Here is a 26,152-nt window from a genome sequence, read left to right as displayed (position 1 = left end):
TTGGCAGATAATCTAAGCTACCTTTTGCTGCTCTGGAAAAACAAAAGTCACATTACTGTATCAGAATTCTCTACAGAAGAGAAACAGAGAAGAGAAACTCGATGTGAATTCCATACGTCTCTTCGCAAAATAAAAATATTCAGAATAAAAGGAAAATTATAAAGTGAAAAGTGCTAGCTGCTCCCTGTGAGGAGAGTCCTCTAGCTACTATACCACTCTTAAATTTTACACAGCCATTTGTATACGGCACACATTTCCAAGGTTTTGAGTCCAATGTCCACTCAGTTACTAAGGAAGTGCCTAAGCTGAAATACATATTACTTTTTATATTACTTTTATTTATCTGTCAGTCTATCTATCTATCTATCTATCTATCTATCTATCTATCTATCTATCTATCTATCTATCTATCTATCTATTTGCAAGCTTAAGTGCTTCAATTCATGGCCTGGGCTCAAGGCTATCAGTCTACCACTTGAACTAGAGCTCTACTTCTGGCTTTTTTAGTAGTTAATTGGAGAAGAGAGTCTAACAGACTTTCCAGCCTGGCTTTAAACTATAATCCTCATATCTCAGTCTCCTGGATAGCTGGAATTACAGGCATGAGCCATTGGCACCTGGCCATTCCATTTTAATATATTTCTCCAGAAAGGAATCAGTGATGAAATTCTAAACTCAGATTATTTCCCCCCTACAGATTTGAAGAGAGATCTAGATGGAATTTCCCAAATATAAAATTGGAAACATTAAAGGCTCCCTTAAGTGTTATATTCCATTTATCATTATAAATTTATGAACAGGAATGAATGGGAAATTGCTTCTTTTTGAAAATACCAATGCCTACTAAGTCTTCTGGCTGAACAAAACTGAGGTGTCCTTAAAAAACAGAGGCTTCTGGAACATGTTTTCAAATATTGTTTCCAGACTTTGGGTTTATTGTCTGCTCATCAAAACTGCCACATCCATTCTAGAAGTTCAGAAGAATGATTTATGCTATTAATTAAATATCACTGAAAAGCATAGATAATATTTTTCCTTGTTTCCATCATGCTTATTGCTCCAACCAAAATATCAGGAGGGAGAATATATTTACCAATAAACATATCTACATACAGTTATAGATAAACATAGTCATGCCAGGTGACACTAGGGCTGTATTTTTAGGATTGTGCCATCGCATGGTACATTGTACATACTAAGAGAAACCAGGTGACCACTACTAACTGATATGACCCTAGGAGACCACCATTGTATATGTAGTCTATTTCTGGCTGAAAACCTTATATGGAGTAGAAATGATTTGGCTGAAGAATAATGGTAAACTGTCTTTCCTGATGCTGGTGTGAATAGATCCTCTGTTCTAGGCTTAGTGAGGATGGTTTGGAGCTTATCTCCTTGTCCCTATTTCAAGGCAGTCAGACTTGAGAAGACTAAATCAGGATGAAAACATTCACAGTGCCTTCTTTCTTTCTCACACGATCCTCCCACACTAGGTAGCTCATCTAAATATCCGAGACTCTCAAATCTGATATTCCATGCCATGAAAAGAGCATGATTTCTAATTATAACATAACCTGCCTTTTATGGCTGGAATTTAGGAGAACTCTGGAGCTAAAAAAATGCAAAACAATGGAACATCCTCTCAAGTCAAAAGTGCACAACCAAGTCATCTCCCCTCCAGCCACGTTCTGCATTTCATTGCTCTTCAAGGGATTTAAGAATTCCTCCATGTTTTATTTTAGACAATTGTTTGAAATTATAGATACACACACACTTATACATATACTAATGTATAATATTAATACATTGTTATATTTAAATATTAAATACAGTGATGCATATGTAACGCATATTATCTATTCATCACTGTATGTAAAAGCATTTTGAAGATTATGTCATATTTTAAAATATTTATTTATTTATTTATTTTCAAATTTTTATTATCAAACTGATGTACAGAGAGGTTACAGTTTCATACATTAATATTTTAAAATATTTTTATGAGTAAAAATCTAGTGGCAAACACCTGTAGTCCCATTGGCTAGTTAGGTGACATCCCCTGGATGGTTTTATTCAGATATATGACCATTATGTCTGGGAATCCCTTTTATGAAAGAATACATTCCACTATATAATTTATTTTATTTTATTTATTAATCATTTTAAAATTTTTATTTCTTTAAATTTTCTGTACCTTGTGTCTTATATAAGATTATTTGATCAGGGAAAGGGAAGGGAAATCACAGAAACAGCAGGTCAAAGGATGAACAAATGTAACAATGATACTCACTTGACACTAGGTTGCATAGGAACCTTGCACAATTTTGTAGGGTGGAGGGGAGCAGGGAAGGATAAATGGGAGAAAATAAGGGATGGGGTGACATTGCTTAAAAACAAGATTACTCATTACTTATGTAAGTGTAACCCCCTTGCTCATCACCTTTTTAATAAAGATTAACAAAATAACACCAACAAAAGAATCATATATGTTAAAGACTTGGTAGCCAGATGGTGCCCCAATAAAGAAATGGTTGGATCATATAGGTGTTAACTTTACCATGAATTCATGGCGAGTACACTTTTAAAAAGGTGGTCTAGTTAGTGTCTGTAGTTCCCAAAGAAAATGACTGTAAAGTTTATCTTGTCCCCAGATCCTCTCTTATTTTTTTATTAATTAAAATAAATTTGACACAGTGTTGTGCAAAAGGGGTACAATTACATAATAGGGCAGTGTGTACATTTCTTGTGATATCTTACATCCTGTTTTGCTTTCCCTTCCCTTGATCAGTTAGACATATATACAACACACAGAGTATCAAAAACATATACAGTATCCACGTGGCCTATGCCAAAGGAAATTCACTTAGGACTTTAAATGTAACGTCAACAATAGAGTTTGCTTATCCTTGTCTTATATGAGCATACATGCATAGCTTTTGAGCTATTGTGATCCACTGAGAGGTCTATTTTTGACCTTTATATGTTGAGTAGTTGTTTGGTTTTAGTTACATAATGTAGGGTCGCTGACCCAAACCTGAGGGAAATACCATTTGAAAAGATGTTTTTGGTTTCACAGACCTGGTCTCTACTGTCTCCCCCTCCCCCTACCTTAACAGTCATATGTCGAGATCATACCCCTTTGTTTTCTGTGTTCTAGGCTTGTCTCACTCAACATTATTTGTTCAAGTTCTGACCATTTCCCTGCGAATACCAATATTTCACCATTTCTAATCGCTATGTAGTATTGCATTGCATATAGGTACCATATTTTATGGATCCATTCATCTGTGGAGGGACATCTGGGTTGTTTCCATATTTTGGCTATTGTGAATTGTGCAATGATAAACATGGAAGTACAGATGTCTTTTTGATATCTTGGGACCTGTTTTTCAGGATAGATGCCTAGGAGTGGTATGGCTGGGTCATAGGGTAGGTCTATGTTGAGCTTTTTAAGGAACCTCCATACTGTTCTCCAAAGTGGTTGTACTAATTTTCACCACCCCCCACCAACAATGGAGAAGGGTTCCTCTTTCCCCACACCCGTTCCAGCATTTGTTGTTGCCTGAGTTCAGAGTATAGGCCATTCTAACTGGAGTGAGGTGGTATTTCAGGGTTGTTTTTATTTGCATTTCCTTTACTTCCAGGGATGTTGAACATTTCATCAAATGTTTCTTTGCCATTTTTATCTCTTCTCTTGTGCAGTCTCTCTTTAGCTCCTTTACCCATTTCATAATTGGTTTATTGGGCTTGGAGGGGCTTAGTTTTTGAGTTCTCTGTAGATGACAGATATTACGCCTTTGTCTGTTGCTGTGCTGGTAAAGATCCTTTCCCATATGGTTGGCTGTCTTTCTAGTTTGGTGGCTATGTCTTTAGCTGTGCAGAAACTTTTTATTTTGTAGTAGTCCTATTTGTCAAGTCTCTCCCCTATCTGTTGTGGCCCTGGGACTCAATTCAGGAAGTTCCTTCCTCTGCCTGTAAGTTCTAGCGTCTTTCCTACTCTGTCCTTAAGTAGTTTCAAGGATTCAGGTCTGATGTTGAGGTCCTTGATCCATTTTGAGTTGATCTTGGTGCATGGTTATAGGCTAGGGTCTACTTTGAGTTTTCTGCATATGGCTGCCCAGTTTTCCCAGCACCAGTAGTTGAAGAGGCTATGTTTTTTCCATTGTATGTCTTTAGCTCCTTTGCCGAATATCAGCTGACTGTAAGAGTGCGGTTTTATTTCTGGGTCTTCAATTCTATTCCATTGGTCTTCAGGTCTCTTTTTACACCAATATCAGGCTGTTTTTGTTATGATGGTTCTATAATAGAGCTTGAAGTTTGGTATTGTGATACCTCCTGCACTGCTTTTTTTGCCTAGAATTGCTTTGGCTATTCTAGGTCTTTTGCTGTTCCATATGAATTTATGGGTTGCTTTCTCTATTTCAGGGAAGAATGTAGCTGGGATCTTGATGGGGATTACATTGAATTTGTATAACAGTTTGAGCAATATGGCCATTTTTACTATATTGATTCTGCCTACCCATGAGCATGGGAGGTCTTTCCATCTCCTTGTGTCTTCTTTGATTTCCCTTTTTAGATTTTTATAGTTTTCATTGAATAGGTCTTTCACGTCTTTAGTTAGGTTGATCCCTAGGTAATTTATTCTTTTTTTAGCTATTGTAAATGGTATTATTTCCATAGTTTCCTTTTCTGCTTGTACATTGCTGGTGTACAGAAAAGCTGCTGACTTTTGTGGATTGATTTTGTATCCTGCTACTTTGCCAAAATGGTTTATTAGGTGTAGGAGTTTGGGGACTGAGTTTTTTGGGTCCTTCAGATATAAGATCATGTCATCTGCGAACAGGGATAGTTCTTCCTTGCCGGTGTGGATCCTTTGAGGTCCTCCTCTTGCCTTATTGCTATGGCTGGGATTCTAGCACTATGTTGAAAAGAAGTGGGGAGAATGGGCAACCTTGTCTTGTTCCTGAGTTTAGGGGGAATGATTTTAGTTTCTCTCCATTTAATATGATATTAGCAGTTGTTCTGTTGTATATGGCTTTTATTGTTTTGAGGAATGTTCCAGCTATTCCTGTTCTCTCCAGAGCTTTTAATAAGTATGGATGTTGCATTTTGTCAAAGGCATTTTGGGCATCGACTGAGATAACAATGTGATTCTTGATTTTAGTTCTGTTTATGTGGTGAATTACATTAATAGATTTAAGGATGTTGAACCATCCTTGTGTCTGTGGAATGAAGCCTACTTGGTCATGATGTATAATTTTCTTGATCAGTTTCTGGACCCTGTTAGCTAATATTTTATTGAGGAGCTTTGCGTCTGTGTTCATTAGTGATATTGGTCTGTAGTTCTCTTTTTTTTGTTGGGTCTTTGCCTGGTTTGGGGATGAGTATAATATTAGCTTCATAGAATGAGTTTGGGATTTCTCCCTCTGTTCCAATTTGTGGAAGAGTTTGAGGAGTATTGGTATTAGCTCCTCACTGAAGGTTCTATAGAATTTACTGGTGAATCCATCTGGTCCTGGGCTTTTATTTGTTGGGACGCTCTTGATTTCCCCCTGTATCTCGCTGTGAGTTATTGGTTTATTTAATTGATTTATTTCTTCTTGACTCAGTTTGGCAAGTTTATACTTCTCTAAGAATTGAATCATTTCTGTAAAACTGTTGTTTTTTAGTGAGTAGAGGTTCTGGAAATAGTTCCTTATGATTGTTTGACTATCGTGTGTAATTTGTTGTAATTTTTCCGGTGGAGTCCCTGATTTTACTAATATGAGTCTCTTCTCTTCTTTTTTTTTTTTTTTGTAAGTCTTGCGAGGGGTCTGTCAATTTTATTTATTTGCTCAAAGAACCAGGTTTTAGTCTTATTTATTTGTTGAATGGTCTTTCTATTTTCAATCAGATTTATCTCTTCTTTAATCTTTGTGATCTCTCTCCTCCTAGTCATTTTATATTCGATCATTTCTTGTTTATCCAGTTGTTTTAGTTTCATCGTGAGGTTATTAACCTGATCTGCTTCCATTCTTTTATTGTGAGTGCTGAGGGCAATGATCTTGCCCCTCAGTACTGCCTTAGCTGTGTCCCATAGGTTTCTTTGTGATGTATTTTCATTGTCACTGTGGCTTATGAATTCATTAATTTCATCCTTAATTTGATCTGTTACCTAAGTGTTAGACAACAGTGAGGGGTTTAACCTCCAAGTATTTGTATAGCCTCTGTGGTATCCTTTGTTATTGAGGGTTACCTTATAATACATGGGATGACATCAATTCTTTTGTATTTTCTGAGGTTCTTTGTGTGGGCTCTGACATGATCTATTTTGGAGTATGTTCCATGGGCTGCTGAGAAGGTGTATTGGGTCTCTGTAGGGTGAAAGACTCTTTACAGATCTATCAGGTCCTTTTGGGATATGGTGTTACTTAGGTCATCAGCTTTCTTGCTAATCCTCTGGGTGTTGGATCTGACTCTTGGAGAGAGTCAAGTATTAAAGTCTCCCACTATGATTGTGTTTGGGTCTATCTTGTTCTGTAGTTTTGTGAGAATTTGCTTGACACATGTAGGACCTCTTTTGTTCAGTGAGCATAAGTTTATCACCATGATGTCTTGATTCTGGATTTTTCCTTGTATTAAAACTTAGTGTCCTTCTTTGTCTTTTTGAGTTGATTTTAATGAGAAGTCCAGCTTGTCTGAGATCAGGATGGCTACTCCTGCCATTTTGGTAGGTGCGTTTGCTTGGAAGATCTTGCTCCATCCTTTCATTCGGAGCCTGTTTTTGTCCCTTGCTGTAAGATGGGTCTCTTGAAGACAACAGATGGCAACATTTTGTTTATGGATCCACTCTGTTAGTCTGCTCCTCTTTATCAGAGAGTTTATACCGTTTATATTCAAAGAGATTAAGGATAAGAGTGATTTTTCCCTTCCATTTTCCTGTTAGGCTGTTTTTCCTCTCCTTTTTTTTTTTTTTTTTCTTGTCTTTAATGAACTGCTCTTTCTTTTGGGCTCTGGCTATTGTAGTTTCTTTCTGTTTCTGTCTGTGTGTCCTGTACGTTTTCTGTTGGGTGGGGTTCCCCTCTTAGAATTCGCTGTAAGGCTGGTTTTTTTATTCACATACTCTTTTAGATCCTCTTTGCTATGGAAAGATCTGGTTTTTCCCTCGAATATGAATTCAATATTTGCTGGACATCTAATTCTGGGTTGGCAATTGTTGGCCTGGAGGACTTGGATTGTGTTCTTCCATGCTCTTCGCACGCTGTAGGTTTGTGTGGAGAGGTCTGCTGTGATTCAGATCCTTTTCCCATTGTAATAAATCTCTTTCTTTGTTTTGGCTGCATTCAAAATTTGCTCTTTATTCTTGAGATCTGAATTCTTGATTATTATGTGCCTGGGCGAGGATTTTCTAGGGTCTGGCCTGCCAGGCGTCCTATAGGCTTTGCTTACTTGGGTGAGGTCCCTTGTGAGATTGGGGAAGTTTTCTGCAATAACTCTATTGAAAACATGTTGTAGCCCTCTGCTCTGGTATTAGGCTCCTTCTTCTATTCCAGTTATGCGCAGATTATATCTCTTGTCTTTGTCCACTAGCTCCTGGATTAGTTTGCCCTGGAGTTTAACCGTTTCTTGGAGTATGGTAATTTTCTGGTCCTTATCAGCTGCATTGTTGTCCAAAAGAGAGATTCGGGATTCAATATGATCAATTCTTTGTGCTGTGGCTTCTAGTGTGGAGTTTATGGATGCCAACGAGCTATTTATGGTTGCCAGATTAGCTTTCATCATGGAAATTTCTTCTTTTAAAGAGTTGTATTTTAAATCTATTTTTTCATGCATTTTGCTTCTCAGTATGTTAAGATCTTCTTTAACGGAGGATTGCACTGTATCCATTTTTGCTTCCATTTCTTTCTTGACTTCCTGAAGGTCCTTTGAGACTTCCCTTCTAAACTCCTGGAATTGTTTTCTGAATTTGTTCCTGAGGCTTTCCATCATTTCTGGTATCATAGCATTAGTTGTTTTTTATTCTCCATCTCCTCTTCAGTCATACTACTTTTTGGAGCTGGCAAGTTGGCTTGGCCTTTCATGAAGTTTGCAATATTTCTTTGTGATTTGCGCATCTGGAGATCTGTAGGTGGCGACCTTGGCTTGGCTTTGTGCTGGTTCCCGCTGGTCCATCAGTGGAGACTTGTTTGTGTCCTGGCTCTGGGTTTGAGTTTGGCTGTTGAACCTTACTGCCCAATGGGTGAGCGTGACTGTCTCGGTTGTTGCCAAGTTGTTCAGCCTCACTGCACTTGGGGGTGGGTAGGTTCTGTCTTTCTCTGCAGGAAAGTGCCCTGCCATTGTGTTGTTCTGACCCTAGTGTGTCCCTGATGGGGGTTTGCGGGTCGCCGGTTCAGTGTGGTGTGGAGACTTTTCTCTTCTTTGATTCTTTTCCCACTATGTGCCGTAGTCAAAAGAGCTCACCTCTCAGCTTGAGAATTGCCGCTGAGAGCCGGCTTGCCTACCTGTGCAGAGTGCTCCTGTCGAAGCAGGTGTTGCTGTTGAGGGGTGGCCCACCCACCTGTGCGGAGTGCTCCTATCAGAGCAGGAACCGCCACTGGAGAGCCCTTCCCACCTGTGTGGGGTGCACCTATCAGAGTGGGTGTTGCAGCTTGCCTGCTTGTGCACTCCTGCGGGGGGCGGGGGGTGAGGAGGGTTGGGCAGGAGCTCCTCCTGCTGGAGGGTTAGCACGCTGACCCATGCTGGCCCTCTGTGGGTGGGGGCACATGTCTGTGCGCTCTAGTGTTTCCTTTGGTGGCGTGCTGCCCTGAGTTGTTGGAGGGTGCTTGAGCCCTCTTGCGAGTCTGCTGTAGGAGGCGGTATGCATGAACCCCAGCAGGTTCAAGTGTCTGGGCACGGGTTAGTGCCCACAGACTCTCTGCGTCTCCTCTGTGAGGCGGGGGGGGGGCGTGTGCTCGGTCCCAGGTGTCCCTGCTGGGCTGGTATTTCTCACCAGCAAGCCTGTGACTGTTGTTCAAAAAGTTCACACTGACCAGGGCACCTCTGGTGGCTTTCCAATGCCTACCAGTTCCCGGGTCCCTCTTGGGGGGGATGGTATAGACAGGTTTGGGCTCCCCAGCTGGGGCTTTGGGGGACGCCTGTCTAAGGTGTTTCCCACTCACTTTGTTGGGTGCTGCTCCTCCTTTGCTAGCTCCTGTATCCTCCCAGAGGCTGTAGGGTCCTAGAGCTGTCAGATATGGGGCTCCTTTGTTCCATCAGGGTGGGGAGGGGGAGGGAGGGAGTTCTAGCTTCTTTGTAGGGTTTGGATCTTTGCTAGAGTTGGCCTCCCATTGTGGGGAGGGGGAACAATGGGGAAGTTACTGGTCCTGGATTGTGTGTGTGTCCCACACTGCTGTGGGCTTTTCGGGGCTGGGGTGCTGGGGTGTGGTGATAGGTCGTTTGGTGGTGGCGGTCATGGCTCTCCCTGTCTGGCTCTCCCCGACTGCACCACCCGGTTCCCCTGCTGCTATTGTCTGTTTTCGGCTGTTTGGTCCCACACCTCCGGTTCCGTGCCGCTGTCTGTCTCGGTTGGTCTGTGGAGCTCCTGCCGTCCTGGACTCTGTACTCTTGGCGTGACTTTTCGGCTGTTGCTTCTCTCTTTGCTGATGGTCTGCATTCCTGTTTACTGGCACCAGGTCCCCTTTCCCAGCCTGGCCCTGTTTGAGCCAGGGTCGGCGGGGGGGGGGGGGGGGTGGTGGGGGGGTGGGGGGTGGGGTGGGGGGGTGGGGGGGGAGGGGCAGGGGGGCGGGGGTGGTACTCTGGAGATTTTCCAGCTCTGTGCAGGTTATAGGCTCTTCTTTTGTTCTTTTTGTTTCCTGTATTTCTCTGTTTGTTTGGGTTGTTGGGTTTGCTGGTCTCTTGCTGGGCTGTTGTGTGTTGGAGTTTCCAGCTCACTAATCTGTTGGTGCGAGTTGGGGTGTCTCCCTATTGTGATGGTGCCATCTTCCTCTCTCCCACTATATATTTTAAAACTGGTGTTTATTCTTTAGCTAAAATACATCTTACCACAAAAGCTTGTCCTTTGAGATGAGCACTTCGTCCTGGAAGGAGCCATTCTTCAAGTTTTTGCTTCTCCTGGACACATGCATACATGTCTTTTTTTTTTTTTTTTTTTTTTCAGGTCCTGGGGTTGAACTCAAGGCCTGGGCTCTGTCCCTGAGCCTGTCTGTGCTCAAAGCTAACGCTTTAATACATGAGCCACAGTGCCACTTCTGGCTTTTTCTGTGTAGTTTATTGGAGATAAAAGTCACAGATTTTTCTGCCTGGGCTGGCTTAGAACTGTGATTTCAGATTTCAACCTCCTAAGTAGCTAGGATTGCAGGCGTGGCCACAGGAGCCCAGCTCCATACATTTCTTTTTTAGTGGTGTTCTTTCTGTTTTAAAAGCACACTAATTGGAGCCAGCAGGCAAGGTTGGGTGGGAAAAGCTGCTTATAAAGGAATGCAAGGGCTAAAACAAAGAAGATAGTACTATGTCTCTACATTCCTGGCTGCCATTCACCTTATCTTCCCTAGTCTGCCCTGCCTCACACTGACACCAATCAATGGGCTTCAGAAGAAACACAGGTATTTAAATAGAGGATACAAAAACATAATACTCTAAGACACACAGGTTACAATAAAGGTGAAAAAGGAGGTGGGGTAACAAATGGTCTATGAGAGGTAAGATGACTTGTCAAGGATCACATGCCTATATCTCCTTTTAACTGAAACCCTGCCTATAGCCAAGCCTGCCAGAGAATAATGGGATTGCACAAAGTGAACAGTTTATTATGACTGTACATGTGCATGGTGATGTGGGAGGGAGGATTTCAGTAGCCACTGAATCTTTTGGAGAGGTCTGGTGTGAAGGTGGGAAATGACTCTACTTTTTTTAAGGATGGGGCAAAATGAACATGGAATCATGGCAGCCAGGCAACACCATTCCAGATCAACACCAGCCAGCTCACTTGGCTATTCATCTTGAAGAGTAAAGGATGTTCTCCTGCTATATCCCAAGATTGTAAGATTCATGTGTCAGAAACCCCTGGTGTGGGTGCCTCATTAGATCCTGGCAGTGCTGGATCAGTGCTTACCCCAGACACTAGCACCTCAGGCCATTTTCCAATAGGAACACAAGTGACACAAATGTTTGCCCAGAGCAAGTATATTATGCCCAGGTAGCTTATCTGACAGCTATCCCAACCAACTCTCTTGAGGTTGTAGGTTTCCTGTTCATAGTAATTCTGCACCCTTTTCACTTCGTTCAATCACAGTGAATAAATTTGAAGTGGGGTACCATTTCTTTCTTTGCACTACCACTGCTTGTCCTGCCACAGGATGAAAAGGAGTCAGTACCAAGCCAGAAATAGCCCCATAGTGTGAGTACCCTGAAGCCAGGCATGCTAGAGTAGATGGTAAACATGCTGGCACCTGCCCACCAGTAGGATAATCCCTTCTTCATACCAGCTTTCCTGTTTACTTACAGAAGATTTGCCACAACAGGAAAGTAGCAATGCTCCCAAACCAATCCAGGAGGCCCCTGAAGAACTGTAGCCAGAGAAAAGGCTACAGAGTAGGTGTGGGCTGAGGCCCTTTGTCACTGAATCAAATGAATCATGTACTTTGAAAAGGTACAGTCCTTTCTTATGAAAGTTTTGTCCTGTGCCAAGGAGCCCAAGTGTTTCTCCTTTTCCTGATTGTAGTGTTTTCAGGGTATCTGATTTTTACCTCGAGGTCTTTGATGTATTTGGAATTGATTTTGGTGCAGAGTGATATATAAGGTTCTAGTTTTAGTTTGTTACAGGTGGTCAATGAGCTTTGCCAGCACCATTTGTTGAAGAGGCTGTAGTTCTTCCATCCTATTTATTCTTTTAGCTCCTTTATCAAAGATTAAGTAGCCATAGTTCTGCAGGTTCATTTCTGGGTCTTCAGTTCTACTCCATTGGGCCTCAGGACTGTTCTTGTGCCAGTAACAAGCAGTTTTTACTACTATAGCTTTGTAATACAGCTTGAAGTTTGGTATTGAAATTTCTCTGACACTGTTCTTTCTACTTAAGATTGTTTTTGCTATTCAGCATCTTTTATTGTTCCATATGAATTTCTGGATTTCTTCCTCCAATTCATTAAAGAATGGTATTGGGATATTGATGGGTATTGCATTGAAATTGTGGATAGCCTTTGGCACTATTGCCATTTTCTTTTTATTTATTTATTTTTTTTGGCCAGTCCTGGGCCTTGGACTCAGGGCCTGAGCACTGTCCCTGGCTTCTTCCCGCTCAAGGCTAGCACTCTGCCACTTGAGCCACAGCGCCGCTTCTGGCCGTTTTCTGTATATGTGGTGCTGGGGAATCGAATCTAGGGCCTCGTGTATCTGAGGCAGGCACTCTTGCCACTAGGCTATATCCCCAGCCCACTATTGCCATTTTCACAATGTTAATCCTCCCAATCCAGGAGCATGGGAGGTTTTTCCATTTCTTTAGTTCTGCTTTAATTTCCTTTCTCAGGATTTAAAGTTATCATAGAGGTCTTTGACTTCTTTGGTGAGGGTTATTCCTAAGTATTTTATATTTTTTTGAGACTACTGCAAAAGGAGTTGCTTTCCTGATTTCAGCCTCACTTTTTGCATTGTTGTCATACAGAGTTTTGAGGCTTTATTTTATATCCTGCTACTTTGCAAAGTTTTGGAACAGCTCAAGTAATGAGGGACTAGAGTCTATTGGGTTCTTTAAATACAGGATCATGTCATCTGCAAAGAGAGAGGGTTTAACTTCATCTTTCCCTATTTGCATCCCCTTGATATCTGCCTCTTTCCTTATTGCTTACTGCTTTTTTGGTTGGACCTGGGGCTTGAACTTTAGGCCTGGGGGCTGTTCCTAAACTCTTCAGCTCAAGGTTAGTGCTCTGCCACTTGAGCTGCAGCACCACTTCCAATTTTCTGGTGGTTAATTGCCGTTTCATGGACTTTCCTGCCCAGGCTGCCTGTGAACCTCTGTCCTCAGATCTCAGCCACCTGAGGAGCTAAGATTACAAGCATGAGCCACTGGCTCCAGGCAGGCTGCATTATTCTTTAATGGTCGTTTCCTATCCTAGTCAAGAAAATATTTTCGATCAACATTATTCTTCTTGGAGTACGAGAATGGAAGCCTAGCAAGTCCCATCCCATGCCAGCTTCACTGCCATGGTGGCACTTTAAAGTGGGCCCAGCTGGAGCAGAGGGCAGGACATCAGAGGGCCAGGGTGTATATATATGCTGCCTGTTAGGAGGTTCAGGGAAGAAGAGAAGAAGAGAGGGAGTAGAGACTAAAGCAGTTGGTGCCAGCCAGAGGAGTGGAGTGGAGTGGAGAGGAGCTGAGCTGAGCTTGCCTGCAGGAACACATGAAGCCTGAGACATGTGCAGAAGTCTAAAGTCTGAGGCCGATGGAAGAGCCTGAAGTCTGTGGCTCGCAGAGGTGCCTGAAGCCTAGGCCTGAGGGGAAGTCCCAAGCCTGAGACCTGCTGAGGAGCCTGAGGCCTGCAGAGGAGCCTGAAGCCTGAGGTCTGTGGGGAAGTCAGATGCTTGAAACCTGTGAAGCCTGAATCCTAAGGCCTGTGGATTAGACCAAATTCTGAGGCCTGAAGGGAAGTCCGCAGCCTGAGGCCTGCAGAGGAGCCCAAAGCCTAAGGCCTGGAGGGAAGTCCAAAGCCTGAGACCTGTGCAGAAGTCTAAAGCCTGAAGCCTGTGGAAGAGCCCAAAGCCTGAGAACTTCAGAGAAGCCTGACACCTGAGGCCTGTGAGGAAGCCTGAAGCCTGATGCCTGGGGGAAAGTCAGAAGCTTGGGTCCTGTGAGGAAGTCTGAAGCCTGAAAACTGCAGAGGAGCCTATATCCAGGACTGAATAATGAGTCCTGCAGAGAAGCCTAAGGCCTGTGGGGTAGCCTGGGGCCTGTGGAGCGGTGAGGACTGCAGGAAGGTGGAAAAGAAAGAATCTCCCTCCTCTGGAGGGTTGGAGGTTTGGAGATTGAGGCTGTTGGATGTAAAGGAATGGAGTTTGGAGGCCAGGGCTGGTCTGGGTTCTTGATTATGAGTTCTGGGTAATTAGCCTAGGAAGAGGCCATTATTTGGAGGTGGAAGGCTGTTTTGGTTATGGGTTTTAGTTTATGAATAAAGCTCCTTTTGTAAATAAGACTTCTTTTCCACCTTTAGTTGTGCCTCTGGGTATTTTCCTCCCTCTCAGGATGGAACATTCCGGTTCTTGGTTTTAGATTGTAAATAAACTCCTTTGCCATCTTTAGCCATGCATCCATGGCATTTATCCCCCATAGGTCATTACATTTCAAGGCCTCAGCAAGATCATCCACATGGAAGGCATGTGGCATGTGGGAACTGTGGGCTCAGTGACTGTGGATACTTGTCTGTGTTTATTTGTTACAAATTCTGTGTTCTTTTTATATATACATATTTTTTTTTCTTATCAAACTGAATTACAGAGAGGTTACATGTTATGCCAAGTCGCGAAACGACCACCAAGAAGGCCACTGAGACTCAGACGTTCCGAAATGCAAAAGCAAGGCAAGGCTTTATTCAAGAGAGCTGCAACTCGGGCCTCGTCCTACCCACCGACACAGCGGCGGTTAGGAGGAAGCCTCAAGCTGTGATTACACAGGGCTTATAAAGGCAAAAAACAAAGTTACAGCCATCAGGTGTTCAAGCAAGACAAAAACAAAGTTACAACCATCCGGTGTTCAACCAAGACAAAAAAATAAAGTTACAGCAATCAGGTGTTCAAGCAAGCAAGACCAGGACATGAGTACAGATCTGATCGGCTCAGGGCTTGAGGCATTCTAGAGGTGGTTAGAGTTAAGCATTCCCAGCGGTTAGAGTTCTTGACCATCTGGGCCCTAATAAGCTTGCCCTGGGTCTGCTCACAAGGCCTGTTTATCTCAGGTTCATGTGGTAAAGTGGGGTTCGCGTGGTAAAGTGGGGCCTGACTTCAACATCTGGCACTTCATACAGTTTCATACATTAGGCATTGGATACATTTCTTTTTTTTTTTTTTTTTTTTTTTTTTTTTTTTTATTTTATTTTTTTTATTATCAATTGAACATAAATTTTTTTTTTTTTTACAAGGTGCTGTGCAAAGAGGGTGCAGTTACATAGTAGGGCATTGTGTACATTTCTTGTGATATCTTACAACCTGTTTTCCCATCCCTTGTCTAGGTCAGGTAGACCCATATGCAGTATACAATGTATCAAGCACATATACAGTGTTCACAGACTTGGTCTCTACTGTCTCTCCATCTCCCTTTGTTAACAGTCATATATCAGGGAGATCATGCCCCTTTGTTTTCTGTGTTCTAGGCTTGTCTCACTCAACATTATTTGTTCGAGTTCTGACCATTTCCCTGCAAATAACAATATTTCACCATTCCTAATCGCTATGTAGTATTCCATTGTGTATAAGTACCATATTTTTTGGATCCATTCATCTGTGGAGGGGCATCTGGGTTGTTTCCAAATTTTGGCTATTGTGAATTGTGCTGCGATAAACATGGAAGTACAAATGTCCTTTTGATATCTTGGGTTTTGCTGTTTAGGATAGATGCCTAGGAGTGGTATGGCTGGGTCATAGGGTAGGTCTATATTGAGCTTTTTGAGAAACCTCCATACTGTTCTCCAAAGTGGCTGTACTAATTTGCACTCCCACCAACAATGGAGAAGGGTTCCTCTTTCCCCACAGCCCCTCCAGCATTTGTTGTTTCCTGAGTTCAGAGTATAGGCCATTCTAACTGGGGTGAGGTGGTATCTCAGGGTTGTTTTTATTTGCATTTCCTTTACTAGCAGGGATGTTGAGCATTTCCTCATGTGTTTCTTTGCCATTTTTATATCTTCTCTTGTGAAGTCTCTCTTTAGCTCTTTTGCCCATTTCCTAATAGGTTTATTGGGCTTGGAGGGGCTTAGTTTTTTGAGTTCTCTGTAGATGACAGATATCAGGCCTTTGTCTGTTGCTGTGCTGGTAAATATCCTTTCCCATATCGTTGGCTGTCTTTCTATTTTGGTGGCTATGACCTTAGCTGTGCAGAAACTTTTTAATTTGTAGTAGTCCCATTTGTTGAGTCTTTCCCCTATTTGTTGTGCGCCTGGGACTCTATTCAGGAAGTTCCTTCCTGTGCCTATAAGTTCTAGTGTCTTTCCTACTCTGTCCTTCAGTAGTTTCAAGGATTCAGGTCTGATGTTGAGGTCCTTGATCCATTTTGAGTTGATCTTGGTGCATGGTGATAGGCTTGGGTCTACTTTGAGTTTTCTGCATATGGCTGCCCAGTTCTCCCAGCACCAGTAGTTGAAGAGGCTATGTTTATTCCATTGTATGTCTTTAGCTCCTTTGTCGAATATCAGTTGGCTGTAAGAGTGCGGTTTTATTTCTGGGTCTTCAATTCTAATCCACTGGTCTTCCGATCTGTTTTTATACCAATACCATGCTGTTTTTGTTATGATGGCCTTGTAGTAGAGCTTGAAGTCTGGTATGGTGATACCTCCTGCACTATGTTTTTTGCCTAGAATTGCTTTGGCTATTCTAGGTTTTTTGCTGTTCCATATGAACTTATGGATTGGTTTCTCTATTTCAGTGAAGAATGTGGCTGGGATTTTGATAGGTATTGCATTGAATTTGTATAACAATTTGGGCAGTATGGCCATTTTCACTATATTGATTCTGCCTACCCATGAGCATGGGAGGTCTTTCCATCTCCTTGTGTCTTCTTTGATTTCCCTTATTAGATTTTTGTAGTTTTCATTGAATAGGTCCGTCACGTCCTTGGTTAAGTTGATCCCTAGGTACTTTATTCTTTTTTTGGCTACTGTAAATGGAATCGTTTCCATAATTTCCTTTTCTGTTTGTCTATTGCTGGTGTACAGAAAAGCTGCTGACTTTTGTGGATTGATTTTGTATCCTGCTACTTTGCCAAATTGGTTTATTAGATGTAGGAGTTTGGGTACTGAGTTTTTTGGGTCCTTGAGATATAAGATCATGTCGTCTGCGAATAGGGATAACTTGATTTCTTCCTTGCCGATGTGGATCCCTTTGATGTCCTCCTCTTGCCTTATTGCTATGGCTAGGGATTCCAGTACTATGTTGAACAGAAGTGGGGAGAGTGGGCATCCTTGTCTTGTTCCTGTGTTTAGGGGGAATGATTTAAGTTTCTCTCCATTTAATATGATATTAGCAGTTGGTCTGTTGTATATGGCTTTTATTGTTTTGAGGAATGTTCCATCTATTCCTGTTCTCTCCAAAGCTTTTAATAGGTATGGATGTTGTATTTTGTCAAAGGCTTTTTGGGCATCGACTGAGATAACAATGTGATTCTTGATTTTAGTTCTGTTTATGTGGTGAATTACATTGATTGATTTACGGATGTTGAACCATCCTTGTGACTGAGGGATGAAGCCTACTTGGTCATGATGTATGATATTCTTGATCACTTTCTGGATCCTGTTAGCTAATATTTTATTGAGGAGCTTTGCATCTGTGTTCATTAGTGATATTGGTCTGTAGTTCTCTTTTTTTGTTGGATCTTTGCCTGGTTTGGGGATGAGTATGATATTAGCTTCGTAGAATGAGTTCGGGATTTTTCCCTCCGTTTCTATTTCGCGGAAGAGTTTGAGGAGTATTGGAATTAGCTCCTCACTAAAGGTTTTGTAGAATTCATTGGTGAATCCATCTGGGCCTGGGCTTTTCTTAGTAGGGAGGTTCTTGATTACCTCCTGTATCTCACCGTAAGTTATTGGTTTATTTAGTTGATTTATTTCTTCTTGGTTCAGTTTGGGCAGTTTGTACTTCTCTAAGAATTGATCCATTTCTGTAAAATTATTGTTTTTTGTTGAGTAGAGGTTTTGGAAATAGCTCCTTATGATTGTTTGAATATCGTGTGTATTTGTTGTAATTTTTCCTGTGGAGTCCCTGATTTTACGTATATGAGTCTCTTCTCTTCTTTTTTTTGTGAGTCTTGCAAGGGGTCTGTCAATTTTGTTTATTTTCTCAAAGAACCAGCTTTTAGTCTTATTTATTTGTTGAATGGTCTTTCTATTTTCAATCAGATTTATCTCTTCTTTAATCTTTGTAATCTCTCCCCTCCTAGTTGTTTTAGATTCTGTCATTTCTTGTTTCTCCAGTTGTTTTAGTTTCATCGTGAGGGTATTCACCTGCTCTGCTTCCATTCTTTTAATGTGGGTACTGAGTGCAATGATCTTGCCCCTCAGTACTGCCTTAGCTGTGTCCCATAGGTTTCTTTGTGATGTGTTTTCTTTGTCATTGTGGCTTATGAATTCGTTGATTTCATCTTTAATTTGATCTGTGGCCCAAGTGTTGGATAGCAGCGTGGGGTTTAGCCTCCAAGAGTGTGTATAGGCTCTGTGGTATCCTTTGTTGTTGAGGGTTACCTTTAATCCACTGTGATCAGATATAATACATGGGATGATGTCAATTCTTTTGTATTTGCTGAGGTTCTTTGTGTGGGCTATGACGTGGTCTATTTTGGAATATGATCCATGGGCTGCTGAAAAGAAGGTGTATTGGGTCTCTGTAGGGTGGAAGGTTCTATATAGGTCTGTTAGATCCATTTGGGCAATGGTGTTATTTAGGTCCTCAGCTCCCTTACTAATCCTCTGGGTGTTGGATCTATCTCTTGGAGAGAGAGGAGTATTAAAGTCACCCACTATGATTGTGTTTGCATCTATCTTGCTCTGTAATTCTGTGAGAATTTGCTTGACATATGTCGGGCCTCTTTTGTTCGGTGAGTATACATTTATCACCGTGATGTCTTGATTCTGGATTTTTCCTTGTATCAATATGTAGTGTCCTTCTTTGTCTTTTTGAGTGGACTTTAAAGAGAAATCCAGCTTGTCTGAGATCAGGATGGCTACACCTGCCGTTTTGGTGGGTGCATTTGCTTGGTAGATCTTGCTCCATCCTTTCATTCGAAGCCTGTTTTTGTCCCTTGCTGTAAGGTGGGTCTCTTGTAGACAACAGATGTCAACTTTTTGCTTGCGGATCCATCCTGCCAGTCTGCTCCTCTTGATCGGGGAGTTTAAGCCATTTATATTTAAAGAGATCAAGGATAAGGGTGTTTTTTCTCCTTCCATTTTCTTGTTGGGCTGTTTTTTCCTGTTGTTTTTTTTTTTTCTTCTTGTCTTTAGTGAGCTTGTGTTTCTGCTGGACTTTGGCTATTGAAGTTTCTTTCTGAATCTGTCTGTGTGTCTTTTACGATCTCTGTTGGGTGGGCTTCCCCTCTTAATATTCGCTGTAGGGCTGGTTTTTTATTCACATACTCCTTTAGCTCCTCTTTGGTGTGGAAAGATCTGGTTCTCCCTTCGAATGTGAACTCCAGTTTCGCTGGATATTTGATCCGAGGTTGTAAATTGTTATTCTGAAGTACTTGGATGGTGTTCTTCCGCTCACTTCGAGCTTGGTAAGTTTGTGTGGATAAGTCGGATGTTATTCGAATCCTCTTCCCATTGAAAAAAGTTTCCTTCTTCGCTTTGGCTGAATTCAGAATTTGCTCTTTAATCTTGAGGTCTGTAGTCTTGAATATTATGTGCCTTGGGGTGGTTTTCCTGGGGTCTGGCCTGCCAGGTGTCCTATAGGCTTCGGTTACCTGGATGGGGTCCCCTGTGAGATTGGGGAAGTTTTCTGCAATAACTTTATTGAGAACATGATTAAGCCCTCTGCTCTGATATTCGGCTCCTTCTTCTATTCCAATTATACGCAGATTATATCTCTTGTCTTTGTCCATTAGTTCCTGGAGTAATCTTCCCTGAAGCTTCACCTTTTCTTGGAGTGTGGTCATTTTCTGGTTGTTGTCAGCTGCTTCATCGTCCAGGCGAGAGATTCTGGATTCCATATGGTCCACTCTTTGTGTTATGGTTTCAATTGCGGAGTTTATGGATGTCAGAGAGCTATTCATGGTTGTCATATCAGCTCTGATCGTGGAAATTTCTTCCTTTAAAGAGTTGTATTTTAAATCTATTTTTTCATGCATTTCAATTCTCAGGGTGTGGAGATTTTCTTTAAAGGCGGCTTGCATTGTATCCATTTTTGCTTCCATTTCTTTAAACGAGGCTTGCATTGTATCCAGTTTTGCTTCCATTTCTTTCTTGGCTTCCTGGGTGTCCTTCCAGATTTCCGCTCTAAACTCCTGGAATTGTTTTCTGATTTCATTTCTGACGGTTTCGATCATTCCTGTTAACATGTCCTCATTTGCTTTTTTATTCTCCATCTCCTCTCCAGTCGTGCTGCTTTTTGGAGCTGGCGAGTTGGCTTGTCCTTTGATGAACTGAGTTATGTTTCTTTGTGATTTGCGCATCTGGAAGTCTGTGTAGTTCTTCCCTCCCTTCTGTGTAGGCGTGTCTGCGTCAGCAGGTGCTGTCGCTGTGGCCCCGCCCACCAGTGCAGGGCACGCCTATCAGAGCGGGCGCTTTCGCCGGGGCCCCGCCCTCCTGTGCACTGTGAGTCCCCTACAACAGGCACTTAAGTGGGGTCTGCCTCCCAGAGCGAGCCCTGGGTTGTTGGGTTGTGCTTGCGCCCTCCCGCGAGTCCGTTGGGGGGGGGAAGCAGTATGTGTGGGGCCCAGTGGGATCGACTGTCCGGGTGTGGCTTGGCACCCTCAGACCTCGCCTCCGCTTCGAGGAGGGGGAACGAGATCAGGCTCAGGTGACCCTGCTGGGCTGGTATTGCCCACCAGCGCCTGTGATTTTAGTTGTAAGAGTCCGCAAGGTCTAGGCGCCTCGGGTGGGGCTTGCCCTGCCGGCCGTCCCTGGCCCCTGTTGGGAAGGGGACGGGGCCGGTTCTGCCAGTTCAGGAACCTTTGGGGGCTTGGGGCTGTTCCGCCCTTCCCCTGCTAGACTGGCTTCCCAGTGCCTGCTGGGAGCTTCCCGCCTGATTTGGGGAATCTTTGTTCCCACGGGAGTGGGGAGGGGGAGGGAGGGAGATATATCGTCTTTGTCGGGCTTGGGTCTCCCGTTGGGGGAAGGGATTATGGGGGACTCACTTTTGCTGCTTTGTGTGCGTGTCCCGCACCGCCGTTGGCCCTTCAGGGGTTGGCGAAGTGTCGTGGTGGCTCCCCCGTTCCCTCTTTCTGCCGCGCTGGGTTCCCTTGTCCGAATCCGGTGTGGACCCGAACTTCTCGTCGCTGCTGGGTGTGTCTTGGTCCGCACCCTGCTTTGTGTCCGTGGGGTCTCCCGCTATATGGATTCTGCGCTCCTGGCAACCTGTCTGCCGATCGCCGGGTTTCCCTTTCCCAGCCTGACCCTGTTTGGGCCAGGGCCGGCTGGTGGGGGGAGGGTGCCCCGATTAATCTCCGGCTCCGTGTAGGTTTTCGGTTCTTCTTTTTTGCTCCTTTTTGTTTTCCTGCGTTTCTCCACTGCTTCTGGATGCTGGTTTTGCTGGGTTCTTGGTGGAGTGTTGGGTGTTGGAGTTCCCAGCTCGCTATTCAGTTGGTGCGAGTCGGGGTGCCTCCCTATTGTCTCGGCGCCATCTTTCTCCTGGATACATTTCTTGTACTGTTTGTTACCTTGTCCCTCATTCCCCCCTCCTCCTCCCTCTTTCCCTTCCCCCTCCCACCATGAGTTGTTCAGTTGTTCAATTCATTTTCACCAAACAGTTTGTAAGCATTGCTTTTGTAGTATTTTGTCTTAATTTTGTGTTCTTTATAAAACAATGTCCTAAATTTCTTTGTAAGCAAAAAATCTTCTCCCCTGGTGTTGCAAGGTGCCCCAGAAGACCTATTGGTGCATGCCCACCCTTGTTCTGTGCCATCAGCGCCTCTGATATTAAGTCCCCCTATACCAGAAGTGGTTCCTTGTACTAGTGTGAGGGATTAAAAAGTGATATAGCCACCTTACAACCCTTAAAACAGCTATCAACCCATGGGGGAGAGCATGGTCAAGTTCTGTTTCTAGTGTATGCTTCCTTTACAACTAGTGACCTGAATAATTGAAAAAAACAAAATTTATGGTTAAAAAAAAACAACCAAAGGGCTCATCTCATTATTCTTCACACACTGTATTCACACACCAACTCACCTGCAATGATGGTCAGCAACTTTTTCAGGTATTTTTCACCTCAAAAGGAGGACAGCACATCTGGCACAGTGCACAGAAGGTGTTCCTTGGACCAGATGGCTCCCCAAATGATGACCCAGTCTGTTTGGGACCAGTCTTTCCCCTTACCAACCCAATCTGGGATGACACCATCTTTTAAGGTACGGAGGGGCTTAACAATTATCACGAGATTATGTAAGCAGGGATATGGGAAGCAGCCTTGAAGCCCACTAATTTATCTAAGTTGATTGAGACTTTATACCTTCTCAGTGATTCCTTGACTGATTTTCTTGAATGAGTCTTAGAGGCCTATAGGACATATACATCTATAGATGCTGAGGCCCCAGAGATTCAAAGAGCTATAAACATGGCTTTTGTTATCCAGTCAGTCCCAGATATTAGGGGGAAAAAAAACTTCAAAGGTTAGAAGGATTTAAGGGAAAGGTGTTGTTTGAGCTATTAGCGCTTGCCTAGTGGGTGTTTGAAAGCAGAGATACCCTAGAGGAATAGCAGTTTAAAACTTGGTTCAAGTTTTAGCAGCAGCAATAGGACAAGGATCAAAAGACCCTCAACAGAACCCATTTACAAATGGCAGTAGGGAACATCTGGGATAAGACAAATGTGCTTATTGATAGAAAAATAGACCTTGGAAAAGGGAATATCCAAGGCAGAGAAAGTTGGAAAATGACAGGGTAAGTAAACTCATAAGCCCCCAGGAAACTGTATTTATATCTCCTAAGGAACTTGGGAAAGAGTTAGGGTTCTAAAATCCAACTTTGTTGAACTGAGTAGAAGCTAACAGAGCAAACACAGAAGTGCTGTGTCACCACATCAACCAGAGCAAGGTAAAGAACCACATGGTTTTATCGCTGGATGCGGATAAAGCGTTTGATAAAATCCAGCACCCATTTATGCTAAAAGCCCTGGAAAAACTGGGATTCCAGGGAACATTCTTGAATATAATCAAGGCAGTTTATGACAAACCAACAGCAAGCATAACTCTAAATGGTGAAAAACTAAAGCCATTCCCTTTAAAATCAGGAACAAGGCAGGGATGTCCACTCTCTCCCCTGCTCTTCAACATAGTACTAGAATTCCTAGCCAGAGCAATTAGGCAAGAAGAAAATATAAAGGGGATCCAAATAGGAAAAGATGAAGTTAAACTTTCTCTCTTCGCAGATGACATAATCCTATACCTAAAGAATCCCATAGACTCTACCCCCAAGCTACTAGAGCTGATTCAAAACTTTGGCAAAGTTGCAGGATATAAAATAAACCTTCAAAAATCAATGGCCTTTCTCTATGCTTAACAACCCGAAGACCGAGGCTGAAATCAGGAAAGCAACTCCTTTTGCAATAGCCCCCCAAAACATAAAATACCTAGGAATAACCTTAACCAAAGAAGTGAAAGACCTCTTTGATGAGAACTTTAAAAGCTTGAAAAATGAAATTAAGTCAGAACTAAGAAAATGGAGAAACCTCCCATGCTCCTGGATTGGGAGGATTAATATAATCAAAATGGCAATATTGCCAAAAGCTATCTACAAATTCAATGCAATACCCATTAATATCCCAACACCATTCTTTAATGAAATAGAGGAAGCAATCCAGAAATTCATATGGAAAAATAAAAGACCTAGAATAGCAAAAACACTCCTAAGCAGAAAGAACTGTGCTGGAGGAATTACAATACCCAACTTCAAGCTGTATTATAAAGCTATAGTAATAAAAACAGCTTGGTATTGGCACCGGAACAGGCCTGCAGACCAATGGAACAGAATTGAAGACCCAGAATTGAACCCACAGAACTATGCCTACTTAATCTTTGATAAAGGAGCTAAAACAATAGTATGGAAGAAAGATAGCCTCTTTAACAAGTGGTGCTGGCAAAACTGGCTCAACACATGCAACAAACTAAAACTAGATCCTTATATATCACCCTGCACCAAAATCAATTCCAAATGGATTGAAGACCTCGAAATCAAAACAGACACCCTGAAAACACTAAAGGAAGGAGTAGGAGAAACAATTGGGCTCCTTGGCGCAGGACGGAACTTCCTTAACAAAGACCCAGAAAGGCTACAAATCAAAGAAAGGTTGGACAAATGGGACTGCATCAAACTGCAGAGCTTCTGCACGGCAAAGGACATAGCTCGCAAGATAAACAGAAAGCCCACAGACTGGGAGAAGATCTTTACCAGCCATTCAACAGACAAAGGCCTCATCTCTAAAATATATGCAGAACTACAAAAATTACCTTCTTCCAAAACAAAACCGCAAAGAACCAATAGCCCCCTCATCAAGTGGGCTAAAGACTTACAAAGAAACTTCTCTGATGAGGAAATGAGAATGGCCAATAGACATATGAAAAAATGCTGTACATCACTGGCCATAAAGGAAATGCAAATCAAAACAACATTGAGATTCCATCTCACCCCAGCAAGAATGTCATATACCAAGAAAACTAATAATAACAATTGTTGGAGGGGATGTGGCCAAAAGGGAACCCTACTTCATTGTTCGTGGGAATGTAAACTGGTTCAGCCACTCTGGCAAGCAATATGGAGATTCCTCAGAAGGCTCAATATAGAACTCCCCAATGACCCAGCAGCCCCACTTTTGGGTATCTATCCAAAAGACCACAAACAAAATCACAGTACTGCCACCAGCACAACAATGTTCATTGCAGCACAATTTGTCATAGCGAGAATCTGGAACCAACCCAGATGCCCCTCAGTAGACTAATGGATCAGGAAAATGTGGTATATATACACAATGGAACTTTATGCCTCTATCAGAAAGAATGACATTGTTCCATTTGTAAGGAAATGGAAGGACTTGGAAAAAGTTATACTAAGTGAAGTGAGCCAGACCCAAAGAAACATGGACTCTATGGCCTCCCTTATTAGGAATAATTAGTACAGGTTTAGGCAAGTCATAGCAGAGCATCACAAGGCCCAATAGCTATACCCTTATGACCACATAAGATGATGCTAAGTGAAATGAACTCCATGTTATGGAAACAATTGTTATATCACAGTTTTAACTACTTTCAATGTCATATGTGTATCTGTAGCTTCTATTATTGATGATGTTCTTGTATCACCTTCCTGTGGTTGTACCTACACTATCTCTGTAATCTTATCTGAGTATATTGGAAACCGTGTTTACTGGTATTGGAAGTAGGTAATTCAAAGGGAATACCAAATTTGAGAGACACATGGTAAAAAAACAGAAACAACTACAAAAACAATACTTGCAAAGCTGTTTGGTGTAAGTGAACTGAACACCTCCGGGGGGGAAGGGAAAGAGGGGGAGGGAAGGGGGTATGAGGGACAAGGTAACAAACAGTACAAGAAATGTATACAATGCCTAACGTATGAAACTGTAACCTCTCTGTACATCAGTTTGATAATAAAAATATGAATAAAAAAAAAGAAGTGCTGTGTCAGAGAAGAAGGGGCAAAGGAAAGTGAGCTGAAAACCAACAGTCTCAAGAAGGGAATTGTCACTCTTTAGAGAGAGTTAAAGGACACACATGCTCTGATGAGGAATGCCGAGGAAACAGAAAGTTCATGAGACAGAAAAACAGAAGAGCAAAATAAACAGTTGAAAGATCTGTCACAAACAACAATGAAGTGAAAAATGAGAAAGAAAAGCTACTGGAGCAAAAGGCCAAATTGATTGCTGAGTTTCTTGCCACACGAAGTCGAGTACTGATACAGCAGATCCAGTGGCAGATCATCATCGCCCTGTTCCAGAGGCAACAGGTACAGCTGTCAAGGCAGCATGAAGCTCAGGTGCATGAGCACATTAGGCAGCAGCAGGGACGCTGGCCATGAAACACCACCAAGAGCAGAAGCTGGAGAAACAGCCCCATGAGCAGAGTCTACAGCAGCTCAAGAACAAGGAGAAGGGCAAAGAGATGGATGTGGCCACAGCTCTGCCTTTAGCAGTTGGACAGTCAAAGGAAGTCTACTGTGCCCCTGGCAGGATACTTTCCAGTTAAGGAGGCCTTTGAGAAGGAGGTTGGAATCAGGAAAGCAAGCTTGGGAGAAAGAGTGGAAGAAGGCTCCAAGCTCCAGACT

Source organism: Perognathus longimembris, chromosome 5, assembly GCF_023159225.1.
Source record: "Perognathus longimembris pacificus isolate PPM17 chromosome 5, ASM2315922v1, whole genome shotgun sequence".
In the NCBI taxonomy this organism is placed as follows: Eukaryota; Metazoa; Chordata; class Mammalia; order Rodentia; family Heteromyidae; genus Perognathus; species Perognathus longimembris.
The sequence above is the reverse complement of the archived record's forward strand: the minus strand, read 5'-3'. Positions refer to the sequence as shown.